The sequence below is a fragment of the Lactuca sativa genome, chromosome 5 (genome assembly GCF_002870075.4).
Source record: "Lactuca sativa cultivar Salinas chromosome 5, Lsat_Salinas_v11, whole genome shotgun sequence".
Lineage (NCBI taxonomy): Eukaryota > Viridiplantae > Streptophyta > Magnoliopsida > Asterales > Asteraceae > Lactuca > Lactuca sativa.
The window spans coordinates 305,403,774-305,419,779 of NC_056627.2; positions in this window are offsets into that span (position 1 = coordinate 305,403,774).

Below are 16,006 nucleotides of genomic sequence, written 5' to 3' on the forward strand. Positions count from 1 at the left end.
TATGGCTTGGATATGGAGTTTACTCTTCAAGAGTAAACTCCTTTAGGAGTTTATGGTCCAAATGACCCACTCCCCAGGACCCTGAAACTTAGTTGTAGTTAACTATGACGATCTCTTTGATCCTGCAGAGACTGCACATCTGTTAGATATGTTGGTGTCTCCAGTAGCACAATAATAACATTTAGAAGTATCCAGACCAACCATTTCTGAAGGAACCTGATTCAATACTTCCACCTTGTCGCTAGAAGGGAGAAACTCAAATCCTTTAGAAATTGCAACCTTTGAGGTTCCAGTACTTAATGATACTGCTCTGTTACCTGTCTACAAAGTGACCAATCAATCATCTATCTCTAAAGATATAGAGGACAAAGAAGTTGAAAATATTGATACCGAAGAGGATCCAAGAACAAATTAGTTGAGTCAGATGGGTCTACAAGAACAAATTAGATGAATCAGGTGTGGTGGTTCGCAAGAAGGCTCGTTTAGTTGCCAAAGGGTATAGTCAACTTGAAGGAGTTGATTATGATGAAACATATGCTCCCGTTGCAAGGATGGAAGCAATACATATTTTCCTAGCATATGCAGCACAAAAGAACATCAAAGTCCATCAACTCGACGTAAAAAGTATGTTTCTTAATGACGAATTGAAAGAAGAAGTGTATCTTCAGCAACCTCCAGGCTTCGAAAATTTAGATTTTCCCAACTAGTGTTATAAGCTGGAGAAGGCGGTCTACGGTTTGAAACAGGCACCAAGAGCTAGGTATGAGAGTCTTTCAGAGTTTCTTTTCGACTCTAGGTACGAACGAGGTGTGATAGATCTCACTCTTTTCAGACGAGAAGATGTCAAACACTTGATGCTCGTGTAAATCTATGTGGATGATTCAGTTCAACTGATAAAGGAATGGTGGATGATTTTACCAAGCTCATGACCAACAAATTCCAAATGGGCATGAATAGAGAGCTTAATTTCTTTCTAGGTCTTCAGGTCAAATATATCGCTCAAGGAATTTTTATCCATCAAAAAAAGTATACCACTGAGTTGTTGAAGAAATTCTAAATGGATAATTGCTCCTCGGCAAAGGTCCTCATGGCCCGCGGGTACAAAATCTCAACTGACCCTACCGAAGAGTCAGTTGATCATAAGATATACCGATGAATCATTGGTTCATTGATGTAGCTCACCGAAAGTAGACTAGATATAGTCTTTGCCACGAGTTTATGTGAATGATACCAGGCTGATCCCAAAGTATCACACTTGAACGCATTCAAGTAGATATTCAGATATCTCAAAGGGAGCAAGGCTTTAGGTCTCTGGTATCCAACGGGAAATGACTTTAGTCTGCAGGATTTCACTGACGTAGACCATGAAAGGTGCAGACTTGATAGAAAGAGCACCTCGAGAGGATGCTAATTTCTAGGCGGAAGATTAGTGAGTTGTATTTAAGGAAACAAAATTGTCTTTCTCTCTCCACCGCAAAGGCTAAATATGTTGTCGTAGCTAGTTGCTGCTCTTAGGTTCTCTGGATGAAAACTCAGCTAACGGACTACAAGCATAGAATGCTACGAGTACCCATCTATTCTGATTCAGAGAGTGCAATAGCCATTTCACACAATCCTATTCACCACTCAAAGACAAAACACATAGAGCTACGATATTGCTTCATCAAGGATCATATCCTCAAAGGTAATATTGAATTAATCTTTGTTCCAACTCATGAGGAAATAGTTGATGTTTTCACAAAAGCACTTGACACCAAAAAACTTAATGGGTTTTTAGAATGTTAGGACTGATGAACCCAGACCCTCAATTCTTTTTGAATGGATAATGACCGAAGATATCATGCTCTTCGGGTGTAATTAAACTTGCTTCTTTTCTTTTAAACAAAACTCTTGAAGCATTTTACTTACCTTATCTATTTCTAGAATAATTGATATAGTGCATACTTCATAAGTTGCTCCTTAGTTTGATCTGAATCCCGAAGACTCCTTATGATCTATGAACTCCTCCGGTCTATTTATTATTTTTATTTCTAACCTTTGTGTTCAAGTTGCTCTTCAGTATCAACTCCCGCAGACTCATCAAACAACCCGAAGCCATCTTGCATCAGACATATTAAATTTCATTGTGTGCTATTTAATGAATCTAGATCAACAATATTTCTAAAGGAAAATGTTTTATTCTTCATTTAATTTGTCGCACATGAAAAATGGTTACTCTTCAAAGGACTTTTCATAATCAGCCTATTTTGGGTTAAAGGATAAACATGTTAATTTTCCTTAAAAGAAATCTTCTTTGAAAATCTCCTTTTACTTAACCAATCCCATCAAGCAACCGTTGGGGTCACATCTATTCCAATTCCCCACTTTATTCAATGGATGAAACCATTTTTCACCCCACGATTGTATGACACATCATCACACGCCTGAAACTGCATTTAATGCTCCCTCTTTTCCCGGAAAACTCATTTTTGAATTAATTTTAAAACCGATAAAGTTAAAAACTCAAAGGTTTTTACAACTATTATTAAACTAATGTTAATCATTTTTGAAATCCGGAAGTATAAAAACCCCTTTTCTTCCCCAAGAAAACTTTACACTTTCTGAAATCTCACAGGCGATACTCTCCTTCTTCATCTTCTTGCAAAAAAAAAATATTTTCGTGCAAGTTCTTCAAAACATTTTAGCAACAAAGGTGAAATCAGGAGTCTCAAAGAAACAATCCGAAGCTTCTTGCTCTGCTAAACATACCAGATCTAGATCAAATCTAAAGAATCTCACTCCCTCCATCGCAGCAAGCAACAAAGAGGCATTTTTGATGATCATGAATGCTACAATGACCCTATCAGGCTTATGATCCAGTCTCTTCCCACTCATCCACTTTTTGGTGCCTTTGATTCCTTCATAGAAGCTATTCCGCAAGTAATCTTGTTAAAATGTGCCTTTTATGCAGTTTGGCCATTAGATAAACCGCAAGAAGTTCATCACTTTCTAATCGATGATTCCTTGGTTTTTCTAACCAGAGAAAAGTTTTTGGAAGCAATCAATCTAAGAGTTTCTTCATCAATAGAGTTCTACACTCCCAACACCAATGACATCTTTTCTGCCCTGTACCAGATGGGGTATCAATCAAAGCTCAAAGCGTTGGCTGAATTCAAGAAGGGCAAATTACTTGCTACTTGGCAATACGTTTGCCACTATATCAAGTGTCTATCTGGAAGGCAAGTGGTACAGACAACATGGGCAAACCACTTCTCAACATAGTTTAGAGCATCTTCACTGGAAACTCAGTAAACTTCGACAATATTCTCTGGAAGGATTTTCTCCAATATGTCAGCAAGGGGACCCCGAAGGAAGGGACGATGGAACTCAAATATGCAAGGTTTTGGTCCATGTACTTGATCGATCTTAACAAAGATGCAAACCTCAGTCTTAGTAATGATACTAATCTCCTCTCTGCAAGAGATCTCAAAAGGTAAAGTCCCTCCAAAGATCAATCTCTTTTTGGTCCCATTCGACGTCTTCCCATGTACATTCTTGATTCTATTGGACTCACTACTGTTCTGATGGCTGACCAAATTGTGGATACGAGTAGTATTGCCCCATACTGCTCTACCCCTCCAAGCCCCTCTCAGCAAAATGAAGTCCAAGAACCGCAACCCAAGCCAAATGGGTTAAATATGTTGCTATCAAATGCACTCCCTCAAATGTTGTATCAAAGGGTGCAGGTGCTTGAAAGAAAAGAAAAGCCACCACCGCATAGTCCACTTGTCGGGTTCAACCTTCTCCATCCAAGGCTCATGATCCACCGGTTAATGTGGTTTTATGACAGTTTGAATGAGCCTTTGGATTCCAGAGACATTTTTAGAAGCAAGAAGTTGAAGCTTACCCCTACTCATGGCCAAATGAGAAACAAGGTAGATGTTGGAGTCTCTCAAAAGACTCCCGCAGCCATTCGAGTCCATGCCGACTCACCCAAAGCAACCCAATCTAACCACTCTGATACAGTAAGTGTATCAGTTTCATCCAAACATGGAGACAAAACTCAATATGGATTCCAACTGGATTTGGGTTTCGATACTTGCTCAATGGTCTCCATGGCTTCGTGTCTTCACTTTATTTCTCCCGAGGAGCTGAACTCCATTTTCCTTCGTGTCACAAAAACACTTCATACAAAAGTTGCACCATAGGGTCCTTTTTCAGAGACCCTTGGTAGAATAGAGCCGAGGCCAGATTTGGTTTTAGACCAAGGAGACCGAGGAAGCTTTGGAAACCCTGCATCGTAGATATTACATCCAAGTGGCCTAGGCATGGTTAGCACGAATGTACAAGGATCCATGGACCCGAGGGACACCTCGGCACGACATGGAATTGTTGGTTTTGCATCAGATGACTCATGGTCTCGGTATCGACCAACAACTGAATCAGGGATAAGGAAGTTTGATGCCTTCAAAAGAGCACTCCACGCCAGGAAAGCAAGATAAGTACAACAACAACAACAACAACAAAAGGAGGAATCTCTTGTCCATGTTGCCAAGTATTGGGTAACTTTAACAATGACAAATTGTGCATGACATCCTAACAATTTAGAAATAGATGTCTTACATGGAAAATGCAGTTCAAAGGGTTCAAGATATGGAAGAGAATGTTGGTGCATCAAAGTGTCACATCCCCAAACCAAGGATGGTAGAAACGTCCGGGGGTGGAGGACTTCATGTAGAGTATCACAACAACGAGTATAATAGTGCTCAAAGTAAATACAACCATCATAAATATAATTGAAAAAGTTACACCAAAGTATATGTTTACATGATTCAAATCAATTACATTATGATACAAAATGAAATGTTTGACGATTTATCGTCCCATCCTCAAAACGTGGTTGGTTTCCTGTTTCACTGAATTCCTGAGAATACAAGTAGTTTTGATAAGTGTCAACACAAAGGTTGGTGAGTTCATAAGCTTTTGACGGTAAGAGTTTGAAAATCGATCTTTGTAAAGAGATGTATGTTACCAAGAAAAATCCAATATTTTCCTTACATAAGTTATGTGGTCCTAAATACCAGGACCGAAAACGAACAAGTATTTGTCATACTTAAAGATATAAAAGTGGTTTTAAATCGGCATAAAACCCTTTCTGATTTGAAAGCGTACAAGTATTTTTCCATACTTAAGGTAGTTTCTATGAGTTAAATCGACATAACTAGCTAATTTAAAGTTAGAACCTGTAAATCTTATGATTGTTAATACCACATGTGAGCTATCATAACCATACTTGACATAGACGGCCTCGTAATACGACGTTCTTCAGGCGTCGCCGTTAAATGACAATTGTCACCACAGACCTGCCGGTCTAGCTGTTGCAAGCAGATCTGGTGTGGGTTTGTCAAACCCAATATAGATCTATACACAACTATCACGTTCTCCCTACAAGAGACTCTGGTTACAATTTACAGGACTTTTTGACTTTGTTACTTTGGAAGTAACCCGAAGTGAATGACTCATAAATTTATTCATTAACAGATTTACGTGAACTAAACTGAAAAACCTTTGATAAATAAGTTTGAGAAGTAAATGATACATAAACTATACCTATTATAGTCTATCCGGAATGTTTGTAATGTATAAGAACTGTTTTATGAAAACACATTAGTGTTATAAATCCATAAATTATGCTTATTATAGCTTAATATACGTGTTCTAAATGAATGAATAATCTTATCATGAATGACTAAGTTTCAGTTTATAATGATAAACTAACAAGGAAACACATTCAATATTTAGAACTTATTGTTATACACTTTGCTCAACATAATACAAAGTCTTATGAAATTTATATGCTGTTAACTAAATTTAGCCTTTCTGCGCTGTTTTAGAAAAGTCATAGAAAAATCATACGAAGTCGAAAATTGAATCCGTATATTCTGAGAGTTCCAAAAAATGTGTCTAGTTTACTCATAATTTTTATCATGATTTTTAATGACCTCCAACTTGGGTGAAAAAGTCCATAATCACAGACTGGTCCGGATTGGTGTTTGAAATGATAGGCAGTTTTGTAAAAATCACCATAAATTGTAGAAAAATCGTATAGAGATGTGCAAGTAGTCATTTTAAAGATAAGAACTTGAACTACTTACACCTAAAACAGTTTTGAAAACAAAAATGTTTAAGTTGTCCAAAACAGTCCGTGAATGGAGTTGAACTTTTCTGATGAAGGCTGTTAGAAAAGTTTAGTTATGTTCTTGGTGTTTTTACTTGTATTCCCCCCCCCCCCCTAAAAACTTGAGAAAACATGAAAATGTAGGGGTATGAACTCACCTTGATTAGTTTCAGTAGATGAGTGTTGAAGAAGAGAAGTGTCCAACTCAAGAACACTTGAAGAATCACTTGTAGATTCGAAGATCTAACAAGAATGTGATGATGTTTGTGTAAGGAATAATTGATTTGAGAATGAGGAAAGTGTAATAATCATGGAGAGGATGATTTTGGGTTCATTATGTTAAAATATGATTTTGGGTGAAAATCCCGCGTTAAAATCTCGAAAAACGAGCTTAAAATGTTAAAAATATTGAAAATGGGTGAAAAACGTCAAAAATCCGAAGTCTGGCCGGAGGTTCGGCCTCTGATGCTTGGAACCGAGACAAGTAGAGAAGGACCGAGAGGAGGGGAAGGGACCGAGAGTAGAAGGGAAGACCAAAAGTGCAGAAGAAGGAACCGAGAGCGAGGCTCGGTCTCGGTGGCTTGAGCGAGGTTCGGCCCAAGAGCAGCCTTCGGGTTCGGCTCAGGAGGGTTCGACTCTGTAACGACCGAAAAATTCCAACCAATTTAAACTTTTCAAAAACAACCCGATTTCATTAAATTATTACAAAAAGGTTTTCAATACAATTCATTTAGAGTATTCCCAGAATCACATCACAACATAAACATGAGGAGCGGTATGATCACGCCTTCGCCTTGCCACGGTCTCCTGAAGAACCTGAAAAACATTAAACCACAACTGTAAGCCCGAAAGCTTAGTGAGATATCCCCAAAATACCAACCACACGTACGCCCTTCCAGGCTACGACCTTCCGGTCCAAATCATAATGCCTTCCGACCCATATCATACATAGCATACATAACATAACAGAACACAGAACAACCATGCACTTCGGGTCTACTGTGAGACTGGTCCGCTGCACCGGCCAATAGTCCACCTGGTCCACCCTCCGAGTCTAGCCATATACATCGAGTCTACAGTGTGATTGGTCCGCCTGCATCGGGCCTACAACCCACCTGGTCCACTCTCTGAGTCTATAGTATGACTGGTCCGCCCGCACTGGGCCTTCGGTCGGCCTGGTCCACTCTCCGAGCCTCGGCACGTCTGGTCCACCCTCTTGGGGCCTACAGCCTATCCGGACCGCTCGCTGGGCCTTCGGGACAACCGGTCCGTCCTGGGTATCTTGGCTTACAGCACAAAGCAGGACCCGCCTCAACCCAACTCCAGTCCAAACAACCATGTGCACATAAACATACAATCATATAAGAATTCACAGTCAACAAGTCGATCAAACAGATCACATAACATATCATCATCCTAACCAGGATAGCAACCTAATCGGTCACTAGCATAGCATCACCCTACATATCAGGGAACCGACCTTAACCAGGTCTCTAACATATACCATCCTAGCTACCAGGATGCAAACATATCAAAGCAATAACATAACAACAAATACCCGGATCTCAATCCGATAAAGGGCCGGCCTTGGTGCCTTAGACCCTGTTGATATAGTGAGGATAACTCACCTCGCACTGCCGAACTCTGAACTGAAGAGCAGATTCTCGAATCACCAACTCACCGCAAATCCCGAACTAGCCATCATAGCACAAATAAACACTAGGCCAAGCACAATACTCTTCTAAGGGTAAATTGACCATTTTACCCCTAACTCAATCCGACCCAACACGAGGTAAGCTCCCAAGCCCACCAATGGCCCAAGGTCCAGAAGTCCAAAACAAAGCCCACTATTGGCCCAATTTACTAAATTGGGCCCACGTCACCGAATGGACCTAAACTCATGATCCATAACAACCAATGGGCCCAAAATACTCTAACCATAATATCCAGTCACGACCCAAAATCCAGCAGCCCAAATAACAACCCAAACCCTAAGGCCCAAAATGAAAACCCAACATAGGGAGTATGCTGGGCATACCCTCCTTGGTACGCTGGGCGTACACGCTGATTCGCAACAGGGGATCGGGGCACTGACTCGCTACGCGGGGCGTACTCATATGTTACGCGGGGCGTAACTTCGCTACTCATTAAGTCCTTATAACTTCTTAATGGCTTAAGCTCTTAAGCCCAAACTTCAGACTCCTTGGACAAACATGCCTAAGATTCATAAAGTCTCAACCTTTATCACTTGGGACGTCCAAAAGCTCTTAATCTAAGGTCTTAATCCATTAAGACCTATATATCTCACACATGGAACAACTACAGCCCTTGGGACCTTATTTTTCTCACTCAAGACCTCTCCAAAGGTCTGAAATGACAGATAATCTCGGCCAACACAAAGCATGAATCAAGATGAGAACTTTGGGACAAGAAAGATGCTAAAACTTCGCAACACTTAGATATATGCAAAATAAATGGCAAGCAAGAAGCTTTATACCTCAAATAAGCTCCAAAGGATGATATCTCTTCAGATCTACAAGCTCCAATCGTTCCTTTCCTTCTTTGACAACTTCTCCTTTCTTCTTCTAGCTTTTCTTTTGCCAAAATGAGCTTTCCAAGGCCAAACACACCCAACAATGGAGGGAATACGGGTTTCTAGGGTTTTTGAGGTTAAGGGAGAGCTTATGGAGGCTAGGGTATGCACCAACATGTTCCTTATATAGTCGCTGACCCTAAATTTAGGGTTTTAGAACTCTGAGAGTATGCTGGGCGTACCTCTAGTACGCTGGGCGTACTCAACCTTGCACCCGCGTCACTTACCTAATTACGCTGGGCGTAATCCCAGCTTACGCTGGGCGTACTCGGTAAGTCCCCAAATTTCATACTTGCCCCTCCTTTTCTACTTTTCCCACAAGATGACCAAAATATCATTTCTCTTAAATCTCGGGGACTAACAATTAAGTACTCTTAGGAACGGGGTGTTACAATTCTCCCCCACTTAAATTAGGCTTCGCCCTCGAAGCCCTCGGCACCTCTACTCCAGAACTTCTCCCACCACGCACCACCTGGCATTAACCTAACCAGGTTCCTCAAGACGCAACCATCAAAACCCGAAACTCATTTTCTCCTTTCTAGCGGTGTCCTGACTACCGCCTCAAGTCGGCCACCGGCTTCACCCTCTGATAACCACACCTATTAGGCTCCACACTTATCGACCGAGTACCATTCCATGGCACTTCCTCGATCCTGATCACAACAATCACTTGGCTCTTACGAGCTAGATATAACCTTGAACCACCGGGTTCCCGATCCGAGTCCAATTCTATCCACTCCATGCTGACAGAAGGACACATTCTTCAGTCTCCGAGCAACTCCCATGAGTTCTCCTCTAGCAATCGCATGCACATGCTGAACTAGCTAGTACCCTCGGAATGGGAAAACCCGCCACACTAACGACACCTCCATACATCCCCCAGGATGAATCACCACTACATACACAATTCCTCAATCAGAATCAAACTGGAAATCCAAGACTCCCTCCCAGCATCCTTTCCGAGCCTCTTGGCTCTACCCTCGCAGAAATCCTTTCGCAACCTCAGCAGACATCCCATCCGGATGCGATTCCATACCCCTGCCGCAATCATGCTACTCAAAGAACCTAATTGGATCACTCCAATCACAAATCTGCGCTGTCGCTTCCACTTCCGTGAATTTACACTCCCTCTCGGAACTATATTCCTCTCTCTTTCCCTACCAAGGGAATCCACTTGGCCGCCTTGTCACTGCGACAAGTGCCATGGTACTCGCCCGATGCTACACCACTCCCTTATAGCATAACTGCTATCCATGCAACACACATGCTCTGAATCTACTCGCAAGGACTCTCGAGTCCATGCACCATCTCCACAAATCGAGATCACTACCCGGGGCCAGACCTTCCAATGCTAACATATCACGACATACTCAATCCATTTCCTCGAACCGATCTAACAATACCTGCAGAGTCTTCAGCATGACTGGACCGCCTTACCAGGCCTTCAGCCAATCTGGACCACTCTCAGAACCTTCAGCTAATCTGGGCCGCCCTACAGGGCCTTCAGCCTGGCTGGACCATTCTCCGAGCCTTCGGCCTGACTGGTACGCCTATCGGCCTTCAGTCTATCTGGACCGCTCAACTAGCATTCATCACTCCGAGTAATCTCTTCGGGAAATCCTCCCATGCATACTGTTCTAGCCCTCTAGGGGTTCCGAACTCTATCTCCATCATACAAACTCGATCCCGGCCTGATCCCATACCCTCCACAATCAAATACCCTAGGTCTGTACCCCGCCCCGCATGCCTGTCACTTACTCATACCAGCCTACACTCTTAGCTGACAAAACACTGCTGAATCCCAAAAAGCTAAACAACCTCACATGCTCATCGATCTTCCGGAGAATTTTCCAATTCTCCCCCACTTAGGGCACTGACTATCAACCACCTGTCGCTATCACCGACCTCCCAAAACAAACCTGCACAAAACCAACACTTACATGCGGACTGATTCCCACTAGCACTAACAACCTTCACAAAATCACATATCAACACTGATCGACCCGAGCTCAAAAGAGCCTCAATCTGCGGCTAACCACTCCTCGGAATGCAGATGCTACCCGGCATTCAGACCAACGCCAGATTTCCACTAATAACCCCCATGAAGGATAACCAACGAAATTCCCAACACTAACCCATAACCAAACCATAACCCTCAAAGAACAACGAATACCGCACCGAAAACCACACAATAAGACTAACAGATAAACAATACTCCACAGTAATCAGAAGATAAACAAGACATCAAGAAAGAAACATACCCGTGGCTGTATACGACACTGCTCTGACCTCCTCTGCTGTAAGCTGAAAAGCACGACCCTGAGCCCTTGGGGGCTCTGCTCCACCCTGACCTCCATTCGTGATCCTCAAAGTGGCCGGTGCTGGAGCCTGCACCGGTCCTGCAGCGAGCTGTGGATAGTTGACCCTCAAATGTCCAACCTGATGACAATGATAACAAATCCTCAAATCCCGAACCGGCGCTGACTGCCGACAATCCCTCGCATAGTGCCCCTCCTTTCCGCAATTGCGGCATGCACCACCGGACCTACAAACTCCGGTGTGACTCCTCCCACACTTCCCACAAGTGTGGCTACTCAGATCTCCCACTCTAGAATCAACGATCTTGGACCGTTTTGGCGCCGGCTGCGACTGCACCGGAGCCTGCCTCAGCTCACGCAACTGCAACTCAATCTCTAACTCACGCCGCCTGGCGGCCTCCTGTAACTCCAACAAAGTCTCACACCTCTGCGTAGACACAAACTGTTTGATATCCCTCTTGAGCATGCTCAGATATCGAGACATCTGAGCCTGTTCCGAAGCGAACTCAGGGCAGAACATCGCCCTCTCAGTGAACATCCTGGTGATCTCAGTCACCGACTCCGAACCCTGCTTCAGCTCAAGGAACTCCTGAGCCAATCTTTCTCTCTCAACTCGCGGAACATAACGAGTGCTGAACATCTTTATGAACTGATCCCATGAAACCGCATCCCTCTGCACATCCGAATATGACCCCGTGGTCAATCTCCACCAATCCTTCCCCCGAGCCTTAACAGGTTCAGAGCACACCTCACCCTCTAATCAGCAGGGCATGAACACGTGAAGAAACACCCCTCCACGTCTGATAACCATCTCATAGCAATAATCGGGTCCTGAACTCCATCAAAGGTGGGAGGCTTCGTATTATCGAAGTCCCGATACTGAAAACCCCGACCAGCTCCTCCCCCTGCCGCTGCTACAACCGCTGTAGCCGCCGCGGCAGCCGTCTCTGTGAGAGCTGCATAACGCTCATCAAAATACTCAACCATGGCGGTCTTGATCGACCCAAACAGTTCCGACAACTTAGCCCGGAACAACGCAACAATCTCATCACGCAGGATCTCACGAATCCTCGCATCCAACTCGCATGTGCTCATCTGACCAATAACCTCGGGCGATACTGACCCGCCCGGAACTCCCTACCCTGCTCCCAATCCTAACCCGGATGCACTCCCAGCATGCCTCGGAATCTCCATAATGAAAAACACTTCAAAATCGCAGATACTTCCCACTAACCCAGGAACCAACTCTCAACCCAACCCTAGAGGTCATGGTTTCCCTAATACGCGTATGGGTCATGTGCTTTCAGTAGTACGGGCCCATACTACCTTCCACACCTACCCATATTTGTATGAAGTACTACCACAACACCCTAGTGAAAACATGCATAACAAACGCTCAACCCTCGCTACTAGAGGAACACTGGAAATCTCCCACAAGGAAACCCTAGGCTAACAGGCATCAAAAATCGGGCAACACTATCATGAAATCCTAAAAATCCCTAGCCTAGCACTAGCATGTTGTTCTATCAAAGTTCAAAAACAAATATCATGTATGGTATTTTGGGGTTACTTAGTGGCTCCGGCTGATCGTACCTCCGCGTCCTCCTTTACTCATTTTGAAAACCATTTTAAATTCTCTTTTGAAAACTCTCCTTGATTTGAGACTGGAGTCACACGAGTGTTCCTCCAATTCACTCAAACCAAGGCTCTGATACCAACTTGTAACGACCGAAAAATTCCAACCAATTTAAACTTTTCAAAAACAACCCGATTTCATTAAATTATTACAAAAAGGTTTTCAATACAATTCATTTAGAGTATTCCTAGAATCACATCACAACATAAACATGAGGAGCGGTACAATCACGCCTTCGCCTTGCCACGGTCTCCTGAAGAACCTGAAAAACATTAAACCACGACTGTAAGCCTGAAAGCTTAGTGAGATATCCCCAAAATACCAACCACACATACGCCCTTCCAGGCTACGACCTTCCGATCCAAATCATAATGCCTTCCGGCCCATAACATAGTGCCTTCTGGCCCATATCATACATAGCATACATAACATAATAGAACACAGAACAGCCATGCACTTCGGGTCTACTGTGAGACTGGTCCGCCGCACCGGCCAACAGTCCACTTGGTCCACCCTCCGAGTCTAGCCATATACATCGAGTCTACAGTGTGATTGGTCCACCCGCATCAGGCCTACAACCCACCTGGTCCACTCTCTGAGTCTACAGTATGACTGGTCCGCCCGCACCGGGCCTTCAGTCGGCCTGGTCCACTCTCCGAGCCTCAGCACGTCTGATCCGCCCTCTTGGGGCCTACAGCCTATCCGGACCGCTCGCTGGGCCTTCGGGACAACCGGTCCGTCCTGGGTATCTTGGCTTACAGCACAAAGCAGGACCCGCCTCAACCCAACTCCAGTCCAAACAACCATGTGCACATAAACATACAATCATATAAGAATTCACAGTCAACAAGCCGATCAAACAGATCACATAACATATCATCATCCTAACCAGGATAGCGACCTAACCGGTCACTAGCATAGCATCACCCTACATATCAGGGAACCGACCTTAACCAGGTCTCTAACATATACCATCCTAGCTACCAGGATGCAAACATATCAAAGCAATAACATAACAACAAATACCCAGATCTCAATCCGATAAAGGGCCGACCTTGGTGCCTTAGACCCTGTTGATATAGTGAGGATAACTCACCTCGCACTGCCGAACTCTGAACTAAAGAGCAGATTCTCGAATCACCGCAAATCCCGAACTAGCCATCATAGCACAAATAAACATTAGGCCAAGCACAATACTCTTCTAAGGGTAAATTGACCATTTTACCCCTAACTCAATCCGACCCAACACTAGGTAAGCTCCCAAGCCCACGAATGGCCCAAGGTCCAGAAGTCCAAAACAAAGCCAACTATTGGCCCAATTTACTAAATCGGGCCCACCTCACCGAATGGACCTAAACTCATGATCCATAACAACCAATGGGCCCAAAATACTCTAACCATAATATCCAGTCACGACCCAAAATCCAGCAGCCTAAACCCTAAGGCCCAAAATGAAAACCCAACAGAGGGAGTACGCTGGGCGTACCCTCCTTGGTACGCTGGGCGTACACGCTGATTCGCAACAGGGGATCGGGGCACTGGCTCGCTACGCGGGGCGTACTCATATGTTACGCGGGGCGTAACTTTGCTACTCATGAAGTCCTTATAACTTCTTAATGGCTTAAGCTCTTAAGCCCAAACTTCAGATCCCTAGGCCAAACATGCCTATGATTCATAAAGTCTCAACCTTTATCACTTAGGAAGTCCAAAAGCTCTTAATCTAAGGTCTTAATCCATTAAGACCTATATATCTCACACATGGAACAACTACAGCCCTTGGGACCTCATTTTTCTCACTCAAGACCTCTCCAAAGGTCTGAAATGACAGATAATCTCGGCCAACACAAAGCATGAATCAAGATGAGAACTTTGGGACAAGAAAGATGCTAAAACTTCGCAACACTTAGATCTATGCAAAATAAATGGCAAGCAAGAACGCTGGGCGTACCTCTAGTACGCTGGGCGTACTCAACCTTGCACCCGCGTCACTTACCCAATTAAGCTGGGCGTAATCCCAGCTTACGCTGGGCGTACTCGGCGAGTCCCCAAATTTTATACTTGCCCCTCCTTTTCTACTTTTCCCACAAGATGACCAAAATATCATTTCTCTTAAATCTCGGGGCCTCACAATTAGGTACTCTTAGGAACGGGGTGTTACAGGCTCGCGGGAGGTCTTGGTTCTCAGGGTCTCGGTCTCGGTTGCTGAGGTTTCGGTTCCTGAGAGGGTTTCGGTTCCTTGAGAGGAGTTTCAGCTCCTTAAGTCCGTTTTTCGCGTAGACTTCCGTTTTTGGGCTGTTTTCGCCAAATTCGAGGGTCGAGATGCCCCGAGTGATTATAGAAAGTTGAGAGAGATTTTTAGAGAGGTTTGAGAGAGATTTGACATTCTTGGAGAGATTTCTCATACAAAGAGATATTTGGGAGAGATTTCACATACTTAGAGAGATTTAGGAGAGATTTGACATTCTTGGAGAGATTTCTCATACAAAGAGATATTTGGGAGAGATTTCACATACTTGGAGAGATTTGGGAGAGATTTGACATCCTTGGAGAGATTTCTCATACAAAGAGATATTTGGGAGAGATTACACATACTTGGAGAGATTTGGGAGAGATTTGACAATAGAGAGAGATAGAGTGAAAACGATTGAGAGAGGTTTCATGTGTGACAATGGTGAGTGTTTGGCTCCGCAACGCAAGGTCCGTTAACCCCGTTAAGTCATGTTTAAGGATCTTACCCACTCCCGATGAGTATGTAACATTGTTTTATCTGTTTGGTTCATTGTTTAGCACTAAGGCTTAGGAAATTTAAACACACGAACTTTTCCAAGTGATGTTTTCTCATTAAAACAATGAGTTATTCAGTAATTACATAACGTACGCTCCAATACACAAGGTTAAATGAGTCGATCGGTTTGACTTGTTTACTTTAGTTGATTTTGACTTGACCGAAATTGACGGTTGTCACACAAAGCCTCCTCCCACCAACATTGAAGAGCATGACTCCAATGAAGGAGAAATTGCAATTGAAATCAGTTATGAACCTCTCTTCAGGTTAGATGATGACAATAATGATGAAGATCAACAACCCCTCCTATTTGAAGACTTTATTATGGTTCTCGATAATGAAGAATCCAGTGGGTCACAACATTCTACATCTAAGCCCAAGTAAAAGAAAAAGAAAAAGTTGGCTATGTCAAGAAATGAGTTCCTATACCTTCAATCTAAGGTGGATCAAATTTTGGACGTAGTCACATCTGTAGCCCTGAAGACAACTGAAGAATCAACTTCATAATCACTAGTCG